The sequence below is a fragment of the Saccopteryx leptura genome, chromosome 12, assembly GCF_036850995.1.
Source record: "Saccopteryx leptura isolate mSacLep1 chromosome 12, mSacLep1_pri_phased_curated, whole genome shotgun sequence".
Classification (NCBI taxonomy): Eukaryota; Metazoa; Chordata; class Mammalia; order Chiroptera; family Emballonuridae; genus Saccopteryx; species Saccopteryx leptura.
The window spans coordinates 41,759,004-41,780,754 of NC_089514.1; the positions used below are offsets into that span (position 1 = coordinate 41,759,004).

General features: G+C 40.9%; 1 long non-coding RNA gene across 1 annotated transcript in view; it reads left to right on the plus strand.

Moving 5' to 3' along the window:
• The window catches only part of LOC136383907 (uncharacterized), a 64,578-nt gene extending 43,291 nt beyond the window's left edge, over window positions 1-21,287 (plus strand). Inside the window, exon 3 of the long non-coding RNA XR_010747502.1 lies at window positions 21,185-21,287. This is a non-coding gene — a long non-coding RNA (uncharacterized lncRNA). The remainder of the gene's footprint in view (window positions 1-21,184) is intronic.
• The last annotated feature ends 464 nt before the right edge of the window (window positions 21,288-21,751 follow it).

Below are 21,751 nucleotides of genomic sequence, written 5' to 3' on the forward strand. Positions count from 1 at the left end.
GTGAAAGCAGGCAAAGTAGGGAGCTGATTGCTGATCAGGTGCCTTTCTAAAGGCCCCCGGGCATATCTAGTATTCCTCAGCACTCTGTGGGTCTAATCTCCACAGGTTTCTCTCCCTTGTGCCCTGTTTGGAAGCCCACAGGCCAGCCTCCACAACCTCTGCAGTACAGTTGGTGGTCTGCACTGTAGAAATTCCCTGAGTGACCTGTATCAGTTGGCAGAGGCACCTCACCTGGACAGGTCCAGGCTGAAAGATCTTGGCCTTTGTGGACTTCCCGTGCTCTTGGTTGGGGAGCCAGGACCACACAGAAATGCTGGCTACAGCCCATGCAGAAGTCCACTGCTGACAGTCTCAGACATAGTCCCTCTGTCCGTGAATGCTTGCACACTGCCCATGATCATGGACCAGGAGCGTACAAAGCCTAAAGCTGCTCCAGCTACCTCCAGCTAGCCCCGTGTCCACAATCTCAGGCTGAACCCGCATGCTCTCTCCTTTGTTTGATCATCCGCCCTTGCCCAGCTTCTTCCCTCTGCCCAAATCCTCTGATTCTCTCAGTTCCAGGCGAGAGTGGCCCTTCCTCAGATCAGCGAGGAAAGCAGAATACTCTGTTCTCTGTCTTATTTCCTGCAGAGTGGATTATATATTCAGCTACCTTTGCACCCAATCACACCTTTGTCTGGTGTGTGTATATTTCAGATGCTCCTGAGATTGTTTCTCTGTCTCTAGTTGTTCAATTTGTTGAAATTTCAGGGGGAGATATCGGGAGCACCCCTCATGGTGCCATTTCCTTGATGTCAAAATCTGCTTTTTATTTTAAAGGAAAATACTTTTTAATCAATAAATTTAGATATATCGATATATCACTACTTTCTTGTTTTGACCTGCATAATTTTTTTTCTGGTAAATATTTCTTGTGCACTTGATTGTAAGTTCCTAGAGATGAGGTACAGTGATGAGGTCATCTCTATAAGGACAGGAGCATGTGTTCACAACGTAGTTAGACCCACCTGCCCGTCCTCAGGACCCTCCGTCCTCTCCATCACTGTTACTCCTAACTGGGGAGCATTGAAGGAGTCTTAGTCTGACTACTGAGCATCAGATGACAATGTACCAGGTGTCTTCCTAGGAATGCCTAATTCCTATGGCATTATTCCAGCTCTTTTCTCATTCTCACTCTTGTTTCTTGTTTGTCATTTCTCAAAATTGAATTCATGTGGGAAATATTTTTGCCTTTATCTTCTATTTCTTTCTACTGGGTTTAACTTTGCCCATCACTACCCAAGTTCTGGTAATTTCATACTTATTAAATATATTTTATGTGCTACACACTGTTCTAGGCACTTGGTTTGTATCTCTGGAGGAAATACTGATCACTTTTCTTTTTTTTATTTTTTATTTTTCTGAAGTTGGAAATGGGGAAGCAGTCAGACAGACTTCCTGCATGTGCCTGACTGGGATCCACCCGGCACGCCCACCAGGGGGTGATGCTCTGCCCATCTGAGGCATTGCTCTGTTGCATGCAACCAGAGCCATTCTAGCACCTGAGGCAGAGGCCACAGAGCCATCCTCAGTGCCCAGGCCAACTTTGCTCCAATGGAGCCTTGGCTGCTGGAGGGGAAGAGAGAGACAGAGAGGAAGGAGAGGGGGAGGGGTGGAGAAGCAGATGGGCACTTCTCCTGTGTGCCCTGGCTGGGGATTGAACCTGGGACTCCTGCACACCAGGCCGATGCTCTACCACTGAGCCAACCTACCAGGGCCTGATCACTTTTCTTATACAGTTTACATGTAAGTGTGGGGTTTCTAGGCAGACCATTAATAGTAAATGCAAAAAATGAGTAATTAAATAATACGCTAGAAGCAAATAAGTGCTAAATAATAAAAAAGAAGGCAGGATAAAAATATTTAAAGAAGGGCAATAGGGTGAGGTTTGCATGTGTGTTTATTTTTTATTTATTTATTTATTTTGTATTTTTCTGAAGTTGGAAACGGGGAGGCAGTCAGACAGACTCCTGCATGCGCCCGACCAGGATCCACCTGGCATGCCCACCAGGGGGTGATGCTCTGCCCATCTGGGGCATCGTTCTGTTGCAACCAGAGCCATTCTAGTGCTTGAGGCAGAGGCCACAGAGCCATCCTCAGCACCCGGGCCAACTTTTTGCTCCAATGGAGCCTTGGCTGCGGGAGGGGAAGAGAGAGACAGAGAGGAAGGAGAGGGGGAGGAGTGGAGAAGCAGATGGGTGCTTCTCCTGTGTGCCCTGGCTGGGAATTGAACCAGGGACTCCTGCACGCCAGGCCGACACTCTACCACTGAGCCAACTGGCCAGGGCTTTGCATGCATTTTTAAAATTTTTATTTGTTATTTTTTATTTTTCAAGTACAGTTTACAGTCAAATTATTCTGTATTAGTGTCCAGCATAGTGGTTAGACAATCACATAATTTACATTGCAGTCCCCCTGTTATTAGTACCCACCCGGCCCACACAATGTTACTGCATTGGGATTTAAGGAGGGTAGTCACCAAGCAGGTGATGTCTGAGTTAAGAAAGGACATAATCTCGGAGAGCATTCTGCACAGAGAAGGTGACCAGTGCAGAACCAAGCCTAGCAGTTTCAGAGAGAGCAGACTAAGAGTGGAACAATCTGAAAGAGAGAGTGGCAGTTATATGAACTGAGGTAGGTGGGTGAGGGTGAGTTCAATCAAGGTCTGGGCCATTACAAAGATTTGTTTTCATTTTGAGTAAAAAATGAGAGACAAGGCAGGTTCCTGTTCAAGTAATCCATATATTTACAAAACTCTATTTTTATTTCCCCTTTCCAGAATAGAGGTGTGTTGAAATAGCATCTAGAGATTTAAACACTTCTCTAAAATTGAGAAATATCCATCAAGAACATCTGCTTCATAAAGCTGCAGCCAGCAACACATTGCCATCCTCATCCTTGAAGCCAGGCTCAGAGCTGGTCTGGACTTTGCAGTTTGCGTACATGTAATAGGACGTTGATTAGGAGGAGAGGGATGTTAATGAGACACTACCCAGAAGCAGCCAGGGTGCATGAGTAGCAGTGGCCAAGGTCCTAGAATCAGTGCTGGACTACTGCCTGTCATTCTGTGCTCAGTAGCAGCCAAAGGAGATTGATCATTAACACAGGTGAGAGGAATAATTTGGTCACGGTTCTTGTTTACGCGGATACCTGGCCTGGTTCTCTAGCACTGCAGGAGGTTTGATGGACCTCTTTATATTTTAATGAACTTGTGTTTGCTTAAAATAACTACAGTGAGTTTGTGGTTTTTAATTATGTTCTGACAGATACAGTCAGCATACTAAACATCTGAATAGAGAGATGAATAAATGCATTTGAATATGAGCAAACTATATAAAAAACAAATTCCTCATATTTTGAAGTCAAAATTCAAAGTAGGTTACAACACAGTGCTCTGAAAGTTTTAAAAAACTATATATTTACAACATAATTATATTAAATATTACTAATAATGATGATAATCTTTTAGGGTGAACTTTTCTTCTAAGTTATAAATGCCATGTAAATTTATATTTAAAATAAAATGTGTTTAGATAAATATACTGCATTTATTTTCTTATTTACTAGTTTCTTTATATAAAAAATGAGAAGAATACAAAATTATTGGGAACAGCTAATGAAGAGAAGTTTAAAAATGTTTTAAATTACATGTATCTCTAATTAAGTGTCAGAAGGTTTTATTCCCTAATACATACAATAAATTACCAAAAATTATCAATATAGTTAATAGAAAAAAATCTGAAGTTCAAATTTATCTGTTATATATTGAGTAGAATTTTACTCCTTTATTCCATAGTTTTCTTAATTATGTCCTGAATGTTATATCTGTTTTAGCATACCTCATGATCTTAGTTGGAAAAAAAAAACTATAAGAGTAAAACTTTTATTTTGTAGTGGCTGAAAATATTTGTCTAGTGAGAACTAACTTACACCATTTAATCAGTCAAAGAAACAGAGTGAATAATTGCTGACATAGCATATGTTCAACAAGAGCTGGATTCCTCATCACCATGAATATCAGAGTGACATTTAATAGGATTTGTCTTAAAGGAGAAAAATGATGGAAAGTCCATTAAAACCATAATACATATTTTTTACATTCTGGCGAACTTTGCTCTTAGTTTAGAATATTTTCTATGTATCAAGCGCCTTATTAGCAAACAGAGGCTATATTTGCATTGGTTGCTTCCTAATTTTTCTGTACATACTTAAACTTTTCAAAAAACTTTACCTCAAAACCCAACTCTTGCACAGCTCTGTCCATGTATTTTTATTCAATTTCAGTACTATCTTAAAGATTAAGAACTTTAAGTCTAAAAGCCTAACTTGAACACAGTTTTTTTGCTCACTTTCCTGCTTTTCTTCACTACAATAACAATTAAGAGAATTGAGAGTAGTTTATAATCTGAAATAATCAACCAGATGAATTTTAACTACTTTTGATGACATCAACAATGTAGGCATGGCTATCCAATATGTGAATTCATTAATTCTACTTGCTCAATCTTAAGGACTGTTTCTCATAACTACCTACAGAACACAGACTTTATCACTTATCTTGCATGATATTATTACAGCAATCACTAGAAGTACAGTAATAGATTCATAATATCTATGACTTTTTCCCATAGCTTTTCAGGCCCCCAAATAATTTTAAATTTCCATAAAGAATTTGAATCAGCATGTTCAGGGAACAGGCTGCTATATATGAGATAATTTTCTGGCTGACTTAACTTTAATTTTAAAGAGCTTATCTTTACTTTAAAACACAGCATTGGTAGATTTAGCAACTATACTGTGTGTCCCTTATATACTTAAATACAGTGGGTGAGTATGTTAGTCTTCTTTTACTCAGAGTGTCATTAAAACAATCAGTTGTTATAATGAACAGCAAAACAGCAAAGGCCACAGGTCAAGTAAACTGTTTGAAATATGTTGAAAAGATTACCCTTTTTACCTTTCCATGGAATGATCTGTTTTGTGTGGTTTGATTTTTGTAAGTATTCTTTTTCATTCACAGGTAGCTGTCCTTATCCAGGTGCTGGGCTTCTAAAGAGCAAGACTGTCTCAGTCACCATAGCTCTCCCCTGCCCCACTCAAGGGCATGTCTTTGGTCCCTCTGCCACAGCAGCTACTGACTTCTTCCTAATCCAGTTCTCTCTCTCTCTCTCTTTTCTCTCTTTTTTTAAATAAATTTTTATTAATGGTAATGGGATGACATTAATAAATCAGGGTACATATATTCAAAGAAAACATGTCTAGGTTATTTTGTCATTAAATTATGTTGCATACCCCTCGCCCAAAGTCAGATTGTCCTCCGCCACCCTCTATCTAGTTCTCTGTGCCCCTCCCCCTCCCCCTAAGTCTCTCCCTCCCTCCCTCCCATGTCCTCCCTCCCCCCATCCCTGGTAACCACCACACTCTTGTCCATGTCTCTTAGTCTCGTTTTTATGTTCCACCAATGTATGGAATCATGTAGTTCTTGTTTTTTTTCTGATTTACTTATTTCACTCCGTATAATGTTATCAAGATCCCACCATTTTGCTGTAAATGATCTGATGTCATCATTTCTTATGGCTGAGTAGTATTCCATAGTGTATATGTGCCACATGTTCTTTATCCAGTCTTCTACTGAAGGGCTTTTTGGTTGTTTCCATGTCTTGGCCACTGTGAACAGTGCTGCAATGAACATGGGGCTACATGTGTCTTTACGTATCAATGTTTCTGAGGTTTTGGGGTATATACCCAGTAGAGGGATTGCTGGGTCATAAGGTAGTTCTATTTGCAGCTTTTTGAGGAACCACCATACTTTCCTCCATAATGGTTGTACTACTTTACAGTCCCACCAACAGTGAATGAGGGTTCCTTTTTCTCCGCAGCCTCTCCAACATTTGCTATTACCCGTCTTGTTGATAATAGCTAATCTAACAGGGGTGAGGTGGTATCTCATTGTAGTTTTGATTTGCATTTCTCTAATAACTAATGAAGCTGAGCATCTTTTCATATATCTGTTGGCCATTTGTATTTCTTCCTGGGAGAAGTGTCTGTTCATGTCCTCTTCCCATTTTTTTATTGGATTGTTTGTTTGTTTGTTGTTGAGTTTTATGAGTTCTTTGTAAATTTTGGATATTAGGCCCTTATCTGAGCTGTTGTTTGAAAATATCATTTCCCATTTAGTTGGCTGTCTGTTTATTTTGATATCAGTTTCTCTTGCTGAGCAAAAACTTTTTATTCTGATGTAGTCCCATTCATTTATCTTTGCCTTCACTTCTCTTGCCATTGGAGTCAAGTTTATAAAATGTTCTTTAAAACCCAGGTCCATGATTTTAGTACCTATGTCTTCTTCTATGTACTTTATTGTTTCAGGTCTTATATTTAGGTCTTTGATCCATTTTGAATTAATTTTAGTACACGGGGACAGGCTGTAGTCGAGTTTCATTCTTTTGCATGTGGCTTTCCAGTTTTCCCAACACCATTTGTTGAAGAGGCTTTCTTTTCTCCATTGTGTGTTGTTGGCCCCTTTATCAAAGATTATTTGACCATATATATGTGGTTTTATTTCTGGGCTTTCTATTCTGTTCCATTGGTCTGAGTGTCTATTTTTCTGCCAATACCATGCTGTTTTGATTATCGTGGCCCTATAATATAGTTTAAAGTCAGGTATTGTAATGCCCCGAGCTTTATTCTTTTTCCTTAGGATTGTTTTGGCTACTCTGGGTTTTTTATAGTTCCATATAAATCTGATGATTTTTTGTTCCATTTCTTTAAAAAATGTCATTGGAATTTTGATGGGAATTGCATTAAATTTGTATATTGCTTTGGGTAATATGGCCATTTTGATTATATTTATTCTTCCTATCCAAGAACAAGGAATATTTTTCCATCTCATTGTATCTTTTTCGATTTCCCTTAACAATGCTTTGTAATTTTCATTATATAGGTCCTTTACATTCTTTGTTATATTTATTCCTAGGTATTTTATTTTTTTTGTTGCAATCGTGAAGGGGATTATTTTTTTGAGTTCGTTTTCTAATATTTCATTGTTGGCATATAGAAAGGCTATGGACTTTTGTATGTTAATTTTGTATCCTGCGACCTTACTGTATTGGTTTATTGTTTCTAACAATCTTTTTGTGGAGTCCTTTGGGTTTTCGATGTATAGGATCATATCATCAGCAAAAAGTGATACCTTTACTTCTTCTTTTCCGATATGGATGCCTTTTATTTCTTTATCTTGTCTGATTATTCTGGCCAGAACTTCTAGCACCACGTTAAATAAGAGTGGAGAGAGTGGACAACCCTGTCTTGTTCCTGATTTAAGGTAGAAAGTCCTCAGTTTTATGCCGTTTAATATGATGTTGGCTGATGGTTTATCATATATGGCCTTTATCATGTTGAGATATTTTCTTTCTATACCCATTTTGTTGAGAGTCTTAAACATAAAATTGTGTTGTATTTTATCAAAAGCTTTTTCTGCATCTATTGATAAGATCATATGGTTTTTGTTCTTTGTTTTGTTGATATGGTGTATTACGTTAACCGTTTTGCGTATGTTGAACCATCCTTGAGATTCTGGGATGAATCCCACTTGATCATGATGTATTATTTTTTTAATATGTTGTTGTATTCGGTTTGCCATTATTTTGTTTAGTATTTTAGCATCTGCATTCATTAGAGATATTGGTCTGTAGTTTTCTTTCTTTGTGCCATCCTTGCCAGGTTTTGGTATGAGGGTTATGTTGGCCTCATAAAATGTGTTTGGAAGTATTGCTTCTTCTTCAATTTTTTGGAAGACTTTGAGTAGAATAGGAACCAAGTCTTCTTTGAATGTTTGATAGAATTCACTAGTATAAACGTCTGGGCCTGGACTTTTATTTTTGGGGAGGTTTTTAATAGTTTTTGCTATTTCCTCCCTGCTGATTGGTCTGTTTAGGCTTTCTGCTTCTTCATGACTCAGTCTAGGAAGGTTGTATTGTTCTAGGAATTTATCCATTTCTTCTAGATTGTTGTATTTGGTGGCATATAATTTTTCATAGTATTCTACAATAATTCTTTGTATATCTATGATGTCTGTGGTGATCTCTCCTCTTTCATTTTGGATTTTATTTATTTGAGTCCTGTGCCTTTTTTCCTTGGTGCGTCTTGCCAAGGGTTTGTCAATTTTGTTGATCTTTTCAAAGAACCAGCTCCTTGTTTTATTGATTTTTTCTATAGTTTTTCTGTTCTCTATTTCATTTATTTCTGCTCTGATTTTTATTATCTCCTTTCTTCGGCTGGTTTTGGGTTGTCTTTGTTCTTCTTTTTCTAGTTCCTTAAGGTGTGAAGTTAAGTGGTTTACTTCGGCTCTCTCTTGTTTGTTCATATAGGCCTGAAGTGATATGAACTTTCCTCTTATTACTGCTTTTGCTGCATCCCAGAGATTCTGATATGTCGTATTGTCATTTTCATTTGTCTGTATATATCTTTTGATCTCTGCGCTTATTTCTTCTTTGACCCATTCATTTTTTAGAAGTATTTTGTTTAGTTTCCACATTTTTGTGCGTTTTCCCCCCTCTTTTTTGCAGTTGAATTCTAGTTTCAAGGCTTTATGATCAGAAAATATGCTTGGTACAATTTCAATTTTTCTAAATTTGCTGATATTGTCTTTGTGGCCCAACATATGGTCAATTCTTGAGAATGTTCCATGTACACTAGAGAAAAATGTATACTCTGTCGCTTTGGGATGAAGTGTCCTGTAGATGTCTATCATATCCAGATGTTCTAGTATTTCATTTAAGGCCACTATATCTTTATTGATTCTCTGTTTGGATGACCGATCTAGAGCCATCAGCGGTGTATTGAGGTCTCCAAGTATGATTGTATTTTTGTCAGTTTTTGTTTTAAGGTCAATAAGTAGCTGTCTTATATATTTTGGTGCTCCTTGGTTTGGTGCATATATATTAAGGATTGTTATGTCTTCTTGATTCAACTTCCCCTTAATCATTATGAAATGACCATTTTTGTCTCTGAGTACTTTTTCTGTCTTGTAGTCAGCATTATTAGATATGAGTATTGCTACACCTGCTTTTTTTTGGGTGTTGTTTGCTTGGAGTATTGTTTTCCAGCCTTTCACTTTGAATTTGTTTTTATCCTTGTTGCTTAATGTGTTTCTTGTAGGCAGCATATAGTTGGATTTTCTTTTTTAATCCATTCTGCTACTCTGTGTCTTTTTATTGGTAAGTTTAATCCATTTACATTTAGTGTAATTATTGACACTTGTGGGTTCCCTACTGCCATTTTATAAATTGCTTTCTGATAGTTTTGTATCTTGTTTGATTCATCTCTTTTGTTTTTCTATCATTTGTTTTTGTTTGTTTGTGTTCCATACTTCTTTCCTCTGTTGCTACCTTTTTTAAGTCAAGTGTTTTTTTGGTGGTTTTATCAAGGGTGGTTACCATTAAGTAATGAAAAGGGTACCTACCATATTCATTGTAGTACCCTATCTTATGAGTATTTCTGCACTTCATCGTCCTTTGCTACTGTTAATCTCCATCCTCTCCCCCCTTTTATTCCTTTGTTGTCACGGTTTAAGTTTGGTTTTATTGTGTTCTTGGTGGAGCTGTTACTTGTAGTGTTGTTTTCTTTTGTTCTTTGAATCTGGTTGGAAAACCCCCTTTAGTATTTCCTGGAGTGGGGGCTTTCTCGTGATAAATTCTCTCATCTTTTCTGTATTTGTGAATGTTTTTATATCTCCTTCGTACTTGAAGGATAGCTTTGATGGGTATAGTATTCTTGGCTGAAAGTTCCTCTCTTTCAGGGCTTTAAATATTGGGGTCCACTCTCTTCTAGCTTGTAGAGTTTCTGCTGAGAAATCTGATGATAATCTAATAGGCCTTCCTTTATATGTTGTACTCTTCTTTTCCCTGGCTGCCTTGAGAATTTTTTCTTTGTCATTGGTTTGTGTCATCTTTATTATGATGTGCCTTGGAGTGGGTTTGTTGGGGTTAAGAAAACTCAGTGTTCTGTTTGCTTCTTGAATTTGAGGCTTTAGTTCTTTCCACAGGCTTGGGAAGTTCTCGTCTATTATTTGTTTGAGTATATTCTCCATTCCATTTTCTTTCTCTTCTCCCTCTGATATACCTATTATTCTTATGTTATTCTTTCTGATGGAGTCAGACAATTCCTGTAGGGCTTTCTCGTTTTTTATTATTTTTGAGTCTCTTTCTTCTTCTCTCTGTTGTGCCTCAAGTTGTTTGTCTTCTATTTCACTAATCCTATCTTCAATCTGGGCTGTTCTGTTAGCTAAGCTTGTTACCTCGTTTTTCAGCTCGTGAATTGAGTTTTTCATTTCTGTTTGATTTGTTTTTATAGTTTCAATTTCCTTGGTAATATATTCTTTGTGTTCATTGAGTTGTTTTCTGATCTCCCTAAATTGCCTTTCTGTGTTTTCTTGTATATCTCTGAGTATTTTTAAGATTTCTATTTTAAATTCTCTGTCATTTAGCTCCAAGGCTTCCAATATGTTAAGTCTTTTCTCCATAGATTTTTCCACATCTATTTGTGTTACCTCTCTTTCTTTTGTATCCATAATATTCGATTTCCTCTTTCTTATTGGCATCTGAGGGTGGTCTTGTTGATAGCACACAGGTGCACTCCCTCCGCGGCTTGAATGAACGTCTCTGCGGTAGTTAGCTTCCTCCACACCCTCGTCTCTCAGATTCAAGTGATAACAGTCCTTTCGCTTTCAGTTTGTGTGGAACTCCGGAATGCTCCGAGGATAAATTTTTCTGTTTCTAGTTGATAAATTTGTTGTGATTTTGGGGAGATCTGTCGGACGCGCTGCTCACGGCATCATTTCCGTGACGTCACCTCGATGGTTTTACAGGTGTCCTCCAGCTGACTGATCACTCCCTGGACTCAGTCGTTGCTTCCCACGAGCACAGCAATGCCATCGCTTAGCTCAGACTTTTGCCTCTGGAACACGTGAGTGAGGGGAGCCACCTGGCAGTCCTTGTGTGCCCCAAAGATCTTGCACAGAGAGCAGGTGGGCACCTCGCAGTTCAGACAGTAGATATTGATGCGCTCCTCTTCATGCTCCTCACACCTGGGCTGATCGGACTTCTTTTCTGGTGCTGGGTTCTCCAAACCACAAATCCTGGAGCAATTTACAGCACTTTCGAGCTGGCAGAGCCACAGCTCACGAACGCGCGCCCTCAGCGATGCCGCGCCGTCGAACTTTGGAGACGTTGAGGCTCTTTTCTCTCTTTTGTGTGACAGAGACAGAGAGGCACAGAGAAAGGGACAGACAGACAGGAAGGGAGAGAGATGAGAAGCATCAATTCTTTGTTGTGGCACCTTAGTTGTTCATTGATTGCTTTCTCATATGTGCCTTGACCAGGGGGTTACAGCAGACTGAGTGACCCCTTGCTCAAGCCAGTGACCTTGGGCTAAAGCTGGTGAGCCTTGCTTAAACCAGATGAGCCTGCGCTCAAGGCAGCGACCTCGGGGTTTCTTTTTTTCTTTTTTTTTCTTTTTTTCTGAAGCTGGAAACAGAGAGAGACAGTCAGACAGACTCCTGCATGTGCCCAACCGGGATCCACCTGGCACGCCCACCAGGGGGCAACGCTCTTCCCACCAGGGGGCAATGCTCTGCTCATCCTGGGCATCGCCATGTTGCGACCAGAGCCACTCTAGCGCCTGGGGCAGAGGCCAAGGAGCCATCCCCAGTGCCCAGGCCATCTTTGCTCCAATGGAGCCTTGGCTTCAGGAGGGGAAGAGAGAGACAGAGAGGAAGGCACGGCAGAGGGGTGGAGAAGCAAATGGGCGCTTCTCCTGTGTGCCCTGGCCGGGAATCGAACCCGGGTCCTCCGCACGCTAGGCCGACGCTCTACCGCTGAGCCAACCGGCCAGGGCCGACCTCGGGGTTTCGAACCTGGATCCTCCGCATATCAGTCCAAAGCTCCATCCACTGCGCCACTGCCTGGTCAGGCTCTAATTCATTTTTCTTATTTACTCTTTATAAGCTCCTGTGTGCTGTGCACGTGTCTTATCAAAATGGCAAGAACTTTTTAATATTATATTAGGCTCTGAAATAGTGTCTTGAGATAATTTTCTTAGCACATCGGCCTTCTGACCTCAACACTGACTTCTGCATTCCTGGAAACCTTCTGGATAGTTGTTGCCACATTAATGAATGCTATGTGTTCAGGCAGTTTGAGTCACGTGGTTTAGGTGCAAACATACCTGGTTTATTTAGATGTTACAGATACTTTGTAAATTAAACAATGCTGTCCTGGCTGCTGAGTTTTGAAGTATTGTCCTTAAAAGCTATTGTAAATAAAGCAATGAATAGTCCAAATAGGACTAGGAATCTTTTACTCCAATAACAACATTGCCTATTTCCATTTATCAAACACTTCCACAGCTACTTGATTTTGCAATGATTTGCAATGAAGCACAATGCTCCTTCTGATTTTTTTTTTTTTGTATTTTTCTGAAGCTGGAAACGGGGAGGCAGTCAGACAGACTCCCGCATGCGCCCAACCGGGATCCACCCGGCACGCCCACCAGGGGGCTACGCTCTGCCCACCAGGGGGCGATGCTCTGCCCCTCCCGGGCGTCGCTCTTTTGCAACCAGAGCCACTCTAGCGCCTGGGGCAGAGGCCAAGGAGCCATCCCCAGCATCCGGGCCATCTTTGCTCCATTGGAGCCTCGCTGCGGGAGGGGAAGAGAGAGACAGAGAGGAAGGAGAGGGGGAGGGGTGGAGAAGCAGATGGGCGCTTCTCCTGTGTGCCCTGGCCGGGAATCGAACCCAGGACCTCCGCACGCCACGCCGACGCTCTACCGCTGAGCCAACCGGCCAGGGCTTCCTTCTTATTTTTAAAGCCATATAACCAAAGAAAGAGAGGTAGACAGACACTCATAACTTTTCACATAGTTTTACTGTACCTGATCAGTGCTACTATCTTCATATTGAAGAATCCTTGGGAATAGATAGCCTTTTGAGACATAAGATTTAATACACTACCTGAGAAGTTGACAGTTGTCATTGTTTCATTACAAAGACATATATAGCATTAATGATTATTACTGGGATTAGGCCAGTATTAGTTTTGAATGCTAAAACAAGTAGGATATTTCCTGCTTAAAGTTTTTGCATGTAACAATTACTCACTATACTAGAAGATATCTATTATAGTAAAATATATATAGTATTTATTTTTATACATACTATATCTATTCTAATATATATATACTATATATACATATGCATACATATATCCTACTTTATAAGAAGCAATCTACCTGTTTTATGAATAACATCATTCAGCCAGATGCTGACCTTGAAGATGTATTCCTTTCTACATGACACCACTATTTTAAACTTTTTTCTGAAACAATTTTTCTAAGCGTCCATAACTTCAGTGTTCCCAAAAGATTAAATAGACAAAAAAATGTTTTAGCAATATGTATATATTTAAAATATTTATTTATTCATTTTTAGAGAGAGAGAAAGAGAAAGAGAGAGATGGGGGGGAGGAGCAGGAAGCATCAACTCCCATATGTGCCTTGACCAGGGAAGTCCAGGGTTTCCAACTGGAGACCGCAGCACTCCAGGTCGATGCTTTATCCCCTGTGCCACCACAGGTCAGGCTGTTTTTTGTTTTGTTTTCTTTTGTTTTTTGAGAGAAAGAGCAGCAGGGAGAGAGAGAGACAGAAACATCCAGCTACTCATGTATGTGCCCTGATGTGGAATTGATCCCTGGACTTCCACACGCCTGGAAAATGCTCTACTGCTGAGCCAACAAGCCAGGGCCTGCCCCTGCTTTTTATGGAAGGACAGTTCACATTCTTGACAGAATTTACTCAAGTTCCGGTCCATATAATTTAGGAGACTGTGGTGTTGGTCACCTCCTAAATTATACATGGAGTTGAGTTTCATGTTCTTCTCTACAAAATCAAGGACTCTGACCACAATATAGTGAGTGATGTGAACAGAGAAGACTATGAGAAAAACAAATGGGAAGGAAAACAGCATTATGAAGGACTTGGTGTGATTATTGTAAATCTGTTTTTATAGTGAAATTGTAATGCCACAGGTCTTATGAGATAAAATTTCCATTAGTTCACTCTACTCCAAAAAGCTGAAGACTTTCCCTCTGTGAAGGAGGGAGCTAAGCACAAACATTGATTCAAGATATGCAAATAGTTTGAAAACTATATACGGTCCTGGCCAGGGATCTCAGGGGATAGATTGTCATCCCTGGAACAGAGGTGGGTTTGATCTCGGATTAGGGCACATAGGAGAAGCAGCCAATGAGTGCACAACTAAAATAGAAAAACTAAGTGGAACAATGACTTAATAATTCTCTTTCTCTCTTTTTCCATTCCCCTCCCTCTCCCTCTTCCTCTCTCTAAATCAGTGGAAAAAATTTAAAAAATATATGAAACCCTTTCATATCTATACTAGAAAAGATATTTAGGAATCTTTACAGTAGCACTTTTATAACAACCAAAAGGTAGAAATATGCCAAATGTCTACCAAGGGCCCTGGCCGGTTGGCTCAGTGGTAGAGCATCTGCCTGGTGTGCGGGGGACCCGGGTTCAATTCCCGGCCAGGGCACACAGGCGAGGTGCCCATTTGCTTCTCCACCCCCCCTTCCTCTTTGTCTCTCTCTTCCCCTCCCGCAGCCAGGGCTCCATTGGAGCAAAGATGGCCCGGGTGCTGGGGATGGCTCCTTGGCCTCTGCCCCAGGCGCTGGAGTGGCTCTGGTCGTGGCAGAGTGACGCCCCGGAGGGGCAGAGCATCGCCCACTGGTGGGCAGAGCGTTGCCCCTGGTGGGCATGCCGGATGGATCCCGGTCGGGTGCATGCGGGAGTCTGTCTGACTGTCTCCCCCCCCCCAAAGAAAAATGTCTACCAAGAACAAACCTGATAAATTAGTTATATTTATATACTGATTATAACAGCAGTAAAAATGAATGAAGTGGACCTGATACAACATGGATAAATCTATGTAACAAAATGTTAAGGGAAAAAGCATGTTAAGATAACTATGTGAAAAGACATATATGTGAATATTATATATAAAATAAGAATATATGGCATACAATTACAGATAGTAGTTAAATGGCTGCCTCTGGCTAGGAAGCAGAATTTGTGATAGAAAGAATCACATAAGAAGGAATATTATTGGTAATTTAAGCACACACACAAAGGTAAATATACAAACATTGAGGCATTCATAGGCCAATGTAAATCCTGTGTCATGAGCCAAAATATGATTAATCTAATTGTACACACCTGTGTGTATTAAAAATAATCTGACAAAACCAGTTTACAATTTATTTTATTAGTTGTATAATATTTACTAAATACATTATTCTTTTTCAAACTTCTCTTAACAGTCCATTTTCACTTAGTTAAATATTTGGTTATTGAAGTGCTTTATTTCAAACTCGAATAAAATGAGTATTTTTCTTTTTCCTTTCTTTTTCAGAGGGTGAGAGAGAGGCAGGGAGGTAGAGACAGGAACATTGAGCTGCACCTCTATGTGCCCTGACTGGGGAGTCGAACCAGCAACTTCCTTGCTCCAGACGAGCTTCAACTGAGCTATCCGGTCAGGGCTTAACTTTTTATTTTAGAACTAGAGAGGAAGGGAGAGAGAGCAGAGGGGGAAAGAAAGCGTTCACTTGTTGTTCCAGTCAGTCGTGTACTCATTGGCTGTTCCCTGTGTGCCCTGACTGAGAGTGGAACCCACAACCTTTCAGGCTCATGCTCTTTTTTTGTATTCTTCCGAAGTGAGAAGTGGGGAGGCAGACAGACAGACTCCTACATGTGCCCGACAGGGATCACTCGGCATGCTCACCAGGGGGCAATGCTCTGCCCATCTGGGGTGTTGCTCCGCTGTAACTGGAGCCATTCTAGCCCCTGAGGTGGAGGCCATGGAGCCATCCTCAGTGCCCGGGCCAACTTTGCTCCAATGGAGCCTTAGCTGCGGGAGGGGAAGAGAGAGACAGAGAGGAAAGAGAGGGGGAGGGGTGGAGAAGCAGATGGGTACTTCTCCTGTGTGCCCTGGCCGGGAATTGAACCCAGGACTTCCACACACTGGGCCGACACTCTACTGCTGAGCCAACCAGCCAGGGCCTCTGGCTGATGCTCTTAACTGACTGAAGTAACCTGTCAGGGCTGAATATTTTTCAATTTTAATGAGTCAAGAAGAGGTAAGTATGTTTTTTTAAAAACCCTTAGTCTCTAGTAAGATCTTTAAAGTTTCTTTTCACTATTATTTTTCCCCTCTTTATCTTTACCTGTATACCTATTGACTTATGTCTATAAGCTAGCAGAATGTAAAAGCTTTAGATGATATGTAAAGGAATGGGATCCCTACCTTTTTTTTTTTTTTTTTTTTTTAGGTGCTAGAAGGGGACATAATGAGGCAGATTCCTGCATGTGCCCTGACCAGGATCTACCCGGCAACCTTATCTGGGGCCAGTGCTCGAGTACTGAGTTATTTTTTAGTGCCTGAGGCTGATGTGCTCCAGTGGAGCTATCCTTAGCACCCAAGGCCATGCTTGAACCAGTCAAGCCACTGTCTTTGGGAGGGGAAGAGGGAGTGGAGAGGGATAAGGTGGGGGTGAGAACCAGATGGTTACTTCTCCTGTGTGCCCTGACCAGGAATCAAACCTAGGACATCTATGCACTGGGCCGACACTCTATCCACTAAGCCACTGGCCATGATCCCCCACCATTTTAAAAATAATGTCTGGGTTCATGTCTTTGTATCTTTCATCCTTTCTACTAGTTTCACTTCACTTTGGTTAATAAGAAGTTCAGTTCTACATATGTGGGGCCAACGCTCTATCCACTGAGCCAACAGGCCAGGGCCTGGAGGAGAGGTTTAAATGAAACAAACCTGGTATAAGAAGCTGGGTGATATCTGTAAAGCCAGAAGCCAGGGCCAGGGCTGCCACCACAGTTGCCCAGCCCATGCAGGTTCGCATTGGATTCAGACAGTCGGTAAAGAAACAACGGAGCCACAAACTGGTGGGCCATAGTCTTTAATCCTAGCTTGCACCCGGCGGGCAAGTAAAAAAATACACACTGGGCTCCAAAACCCACTCACATTCAGTGCTCACAAAGCCACTGACTTATCTGAGTTTCCTAGAATCAAAGGTTTTTAGCTCACCAGCCTTATTCTCCTCAGTTCCCCATCTCCTTCCTTATCCCAGATACAAACTCTGCACAAACTGGCATCTCACTCAGCACTCTGCCATCTTGGCTCCGTCCCCTGGCCACATGGCCTCTTTCTGCTCTCTGCTCTGCTCCCTCTGCTCTCTCATGCTAATCATCCCAGGAACCAAGAGCGCAAGCTCCCTTTCTGGCCCTATTTTATAGTGTAGATATCCAAACCTTTAATCCAATATACAAAACAGGGAAGTCTCTAATACAAAGTCACTTCTCTGAGGCATGATTGGATTGTACCACCCTACATCAAAAAGGGTAGGAAAGGCTTAATCCCAAAACCAAGCCCCAGGCTACAAGGATTCTGCCTGCCTTTAGCCCACCCCCAACACACATTAATATCACCTGGGCAATGGCCTCCTCGTGTCATCTTTAACAAAGTGAGCATAATACATTTTATCTGCCCAACAATATCCATATGAAGATTCATTTTATTATTTCATTTACTCTTGTATATGTTTGAAAATAAACAAAACATTTAATATATGAGATAATTAAAAGTTAAAAATAGTTTCTGGTTCTGACCAGTTGGCTTCATGAGTAGAACATTGGCCCAGCATGTAGATGTCCTGGGTTCAATCTCTGGTCAGGGCATTCATAAGAAGCTACCATCTGCTTCTCTGCCCCTCTCTCTCCTCTTTTTCTCTCTCTTCCCCTCTCGCAGCTGTAAAGCCAGAGGCCATGGCCACTATCACAGCAGCCGCCTGGCCCATGCAGGTTCGCATTGGATTCGGACAGTCGGTAAAGAAACAATGGAGCCACAAACTGGTGGGCCATAGTCTTTAATCCTAGCTTGCACCCGGCGGGCAAGTAAAAACACACACTGGGCTCCAAAACCCAATCACATTCAGTGCTCACAAAGCTACTGATTTATCCGAGTTTCGTGGAATCAAAGGTTTCTAGCTCACCAGACTTATTCACCTCTGTTCCCCATCTCCTTCCTTCTCCAGCATCAAACTGCACAAACTGGCTTCTCACTCAACATTCTGCCATCTTGGCTGCTTCTCCTGGCCTACTCCATGTGGCCTCCTTCTGCTCTCTGCTCTGCTCTCTCCTCTAATGATAATCTCAGGAACCAAGAGCGCAAACTCTCGCTCCGTCCCCATTTTATAGTGTAGAAATCCAAACCCTTAATCCAATATACAAAATAGGGAAGTCTCTAATACAAAGTCACTTCTCTGAGGCATGATTGGATTGTACCACCCCACATCAAAACGGGTGGGAAAGGCTTAATCCCAAAACCAAGCCCCAGGCTACAATAATTCTCAACACACATTAATATCACCTGGGCGACGGCCTCACGTGGGCAGAGCTATTTTTAACAAAGTGAGCATAATATATTTTATCTGCCCAACAGCAGCCAGTGGCTCATTTAGTCCGAGTGTCAGCTTCAGGTGGTGAGGATAGCTTGGTTGATTCGAGCATCAGACCCAGAGGGCGTTGCAGGGTGGATACCGGTCGGGGAGCATGAAGGATTCTGTCTCTCTATCTCTCCTCCTCTTACTTAAAAAAATTGTTTCTGCTTTGTGGTTCTTCATAATTTGTCACATTTTGAAGGCATCCAAGAGGTATCAAATTCAATCTTATCTTTTTCTGAGATGCAATTCCTATCCATGAATATTTTCCAAGTATAAAGTCTAAAAGAAAAAAATTTCATTCTACAAACAACTATTTCATGAAATATTGGCTTTCTTTTTTTTTTTTTTTTCATTTTCTTTTCTGAAGCTGGAAACAGGGAGAAACAGTCAGACAGACTCCCGCATGCGCCCGACCGGGATCCACCCGGCACGCCCACCATGGGGCGACGCTCTGCCCACCAGGGGGCGATGCTCTGCCCATCCTGGGCGTCGCCATGTTGCGACCATCCTGGGCGTCGCCATATTGCGACCAGAGCCACTCTAGCGCCTGGGGCAGAGGCCACAGAGCCATCCCCAGCGCCTGGGCCATCTTTGCTCCAATGGAGCCTGGCTGTGGGAGGGGAAGAGAGAGACAGAGAGGAAGGCGCGGCGGAGGGGTGGAGAAGCAAATGGGCGCTTCTCCTATGTGCCCTGGCCGGGAATCGAACCCCGGTCCTCCGCACGCTAGGCCGACGCTCTACCGCTGGGCTTTCTTTTTAAAAGATTAAAGTATCAGAATTATTTAACAATTTGAGAGTTGATTAAGAAAAATATGTACTTTAATCACACCTAATTTTGGCCTGTTATTCTGCCTAACGTATATTTTTTCATGCTACAAAGTCAACATTTCAAAAGTAAAATTGTGACCCTGGCTGGTGGCTCAGAGGATAGAGCATCAGCCTGGAGAATGGATGTTCTGGGTTCAATCCTTGGCCAGGGCACACAGGAGAAGAGACCAATAGCCATCTGTTTCTCTCCCCTTTCTCTCTCTATTCCTCTGCCACAGCCAGCTCTATCAGTTCAAGTGTAGCCCCAGGCACTGGGGAGAGCTTGGTTGGTCCCAGCATGTCAACCTCAGGCACTAAAAATAGCTTGGTACTCAGGCATTGACCTTAGACTGATTTGCCAGGTTGATCCTGGTTGGGTGCATGCGGACTCTGCCTCACTATCTCTCCTTCTCTCACCTAAAAAATAAAAAAAGATAAAAAAAGTTAAAAAAGAGTAAAAATTTTCAAACTAGTAATGTATTATTTAATATAAAAGCACACTGGCCCTGGCCAGCTGGCTCAGTGAATAAAATGTCCACCTGGTACATATGCCAGAGGTCATGAGTTCAACCCCTAGTCAGACACAAGTGAGAGGCAATCAATGAGTACACAACTAAATGAAATAACAAAGTGAAACAACAGGTTGATGCTTCTCTCTCTCTCTCCCTCTGTCTTTCTCTCAAATCAATGGAAAAAAAAATAATATAGGAAAGCACATTAACTTACAACATTGTCGGCCCAGTCTGCTAGCACTGTTGAGATATAGTTCACGGCATTCAGAATTGCGCAGTACCGAAAGCCAAGGGGAGCTCTAGTCTCTTCTTTCATCACCTGAGTCAGCCGTATCCTAAAATCATCCACTAAGTCCTTCTGTAGCTCCAGGAACTGCAGCTTTCTGGAAGCTATGGGAAGACTTTTATACCTGTCTGTGGAGACAGTTAACAAGACATATGAAGGTTTTTGGTACTGTATATAACACAGTTATAGGTTTCCACTATTGACATGTTTTGCTGTATTTGTTAAAAATTTATCGACCATTCAGTACTGGCTGGATAGCTTAGTTGGTTAGAGCATCGTCCTGATATGCAAAGATTGCTGGTTTGATCATTGGTGTGGGCACATACAGGTACAGATCGATGCTTCTGTCCCTCTCTCTCTCCTTTCCCTTCTCTCTGAAATCAATAAATAAAAATGTTTTAAAAAATAATTAACCAAGTATGTATCTATTTCTAAGCTTTCTAAGGATATTTCACAAGTACATGTATTTGTCAAAACTCACTGTACTGTATACATAAAGTTTATGTATTTCACTATATAGAAATCATACCTCAGTTTTTAAAAAAGGTGTATAAGATAAATCATATACAGGAATCAACCTGCTTCTTCAATAAATAAATGACTTTTTTTTTAAAAGAAAGGGGGAACTAGAATAGGTAAAAAGTAGTATCTACTTGAGAATTTACAGGTGAAATGTCAAGATGTCTAAAATGTTCTTTAAAATATTCCAGGAAAACAAGAGTTGGGGAGAAAAATATATAATAGAGAAGTGATCATTGTTTTTAAATCTTAGTAACAGATACCTGAGGGTTTATTATATTATGCTACTTTTGTATATATTTGAAAATATCCTGAAGAAAAAGTTCTTTATAAGCCATGAGTTTTTCTAAATTTTTTGTGTTTGTGTTTTTTATATATATTTTTCTTACAGTTAGGAATATGGAATTATTTACTAACCAGGCTGCAATGACACTTCTTCAGGTTACACATACAGGCCCAAGAAATTGACAAGACAGAAGAGGATGGTGGTGATGAGCGCTCAGTGGCACTGGAGAACCGGAAGGCCTGCAGGAGGCGGCGCAGATCTCTACAGACCAACCAAAGCTAGAGATGGCCAGGCCGCCTGTGGCCAGACTATTCTCGCACTATAAGAAGAGTTCCTATTACTACCCCAGTCCTAATGTTACTTTATTTTACTTTTCTGCAATCTTTCATATATCAAAGTAAAGGAAATATTTAGAATTTTGGTCCATCACCATTTACTGAAGACACTTAAACTAAATGGCAAGAGAATTCAGGTAATAAAATCAATTTCTTATTTGTTTTTATGTAACAATTCAGGAATTTCCCCTTCATATATACCAATGTTTAAGATCTTACTTAAATTATTAAAAATTTAAAACCTATGATATTATGCTAGAATTTTGCAAAAATAGAAACTGAATTTGAAGATCTTATAATAATGACTATGTAATATTAATTCTGTTGAACTACTTGAAAAGTACCATAGGATGAGTTCATTCTTTTAAAACAAAGTTTTATCCCAAA